The 1965-nt window shown below is 35.4% G+C and overlaps 1 pseudogene; it reads right to left on the reverse strand.

The window, feature by feature from the left end:
- Nucleotides 1-1107: 1107 nt before the first annotated feature.
- On the reverse strand, nucleotides 1108-1720 carry LOC110585635 (annotated as a pseudogene).
- Nucleotides 1721-1965: the final 245 nt, after the last annotated feature.

Genomic DNA, 1965 nt, shown 5'->3' on the forward strand with positions numbered 1-1965 from the left:
TGTTGATGGAACTAATTTCCATTTATCAGGCCTAAAGCTGAGCTGATACTATTTCTCCTTTTCATCTCCTTTTCTCCAGTGAAAGCATATAATTCTGCAATGAAGCTAAACTGGAAAAAATGTGGATTTACTACTTCACAGTCCACAGTTGACCTTGTGACACACTTAAAATTGCTTTCTCTGAAAGCACAGAGGCTGCATAGACTAGGAAGGGGGTCAGCTTTCGTAAATCTAGCTCTTTATGTGAAAAATTTTAGTGCTTTAACAAACTTCTCCTTTAATTTTTAAAAGCGAAGTTTTACCAGAATCGGGCTTATAGATAAGTTCATATATAATACGTATAATTTTATATAGATTGTTTGTTGTCATCTTTTTTCAGAATATTATAGCATTTGTAATCGTGTGCTAAGAATTTCAAAAGCTCTAAGAGTACTTTAACAGAGATTTATATTCATGAATCTCAATCCTCACTAATTGGACTGTAAAGAGATGTTTATGCGTTTTCTAAACATTTCGAAGCACTTCATTCTATATTGAACCTTTTTAAAAAAATTAAGACAAAGTACTAAATTTAAACTGGTAACTATTCATAAATCATGGAATCTTTTTCTATATTTATTAGAGAGAGGGAAAGACAGAGAATCTCAGACTCCCCACTTAGCACAGAGTCCAATGTGGGGCTCTATCCCATGACCCTGAGATCATGACCTGAGCCAAAATCAAGAGTCAGATGCTTAACCAACTGAGCCACCCAGTGCCCCCAAAATGTATGGAATCTTATCACAGGTCAGTATCTTCATTCTATTAACTTACTGGGTACATTCATTAGTATTACATAAAGTTTCATGTAAAATTAAATAAAAATTGAAAGTATAGCTAAGAACATATTCATGATCTTTAGGAGATAATTCACCATCGTGCACCCTAATCCCTATTGTGATTTTTTTTCTGTTTCTTGGGTCACTCAACATTAGACTCATTTTTTTACAGAAAATAAAGCTGTTCCTCCGAGCTCTACTCCACCAAGTGCCCAGCTACTATGTATTATCAATTTGTCTGGCCCACTGGTACCTGTCTATCCTGTGTATAGCCACCAGTCTAGGACTCTTAGGGTTGTTCTGCAACACATGACACACTAACATTTCTTAGGAGGTTCTTACAGCCATCCACCACAATATTTTTGTGGGGAATTTGGAACCAAGATTAAATTGGCTGTTTCAAGTTTTCAACCTGATAAATATTCTTCCAATTGCTGAATTTAGGCATTATCTGAGGTTCTTTATTAAAACGTTTTGTATTGGGCAAAATGCCAGAGTAGTATAATGTGGCTCTGTGAACAGCATCTCTGTTTCATTGGGAGAGTTTCCATTTCTCTCTTCTACCTTTAAAAGAAGCAGGTGTAAATAGAGGATTTTTCTTACAATACCTACAGCACAAGTCAAAGAGATCTACCCATACAGTCATCTCCTTTGGAACTCCCAAATGCAAAATTATAATTCACCTTCAGCACAAGCCCTTCCTAGGATGGGACCTTTGTTTTCATTATTGTTTATGCTGATACACCTGAAGACTGGCCCATTAGAAGAGCTTTCAGAGTGCCAATGACTTCTGTATGTTCCAAACACGATAATCATCAGCTGTTCTGCAATATCTATTTACTCAGTTTCTCATGTTTTTTCACTAATCCTGTGACAAAACTGTTGTTACAATTTTCTCTCATGATTTCAGTAAAATGTAAGAGTAGGTCAGCAAAACCTAACTTTATCCTCAACAAAAAGTGGGCCACAGTTGGAAAACCAACTATACTTAAGTTTCTGTCACCCACACCTCTGTATCCTTTAAAAAAATTACCATCCATTAGCCCTGAAATTCAGGATATTAATTTTAAACCCATTTCTAATAAGCAGGTACAATACACAATTTTTCAAAAATTTGCACTTTTCAAAGTAATTAACCTTCATCTGT

The sequence above is a fragment of the Neomonachus schauinslandi genome, chromosome 7 (assembly GCF_002201575.2).
Source record: "Neomonachus schauinslandi chromosome 7, ASM220157v2, whole genome shotgun sequence".
NCBI classification, from domain to species: Eukaryota; Metazoa; Chordata; class Mammalia; order Carnivora; family Phocidae; genus Neomonachus; species Neomonachus schauinslandi.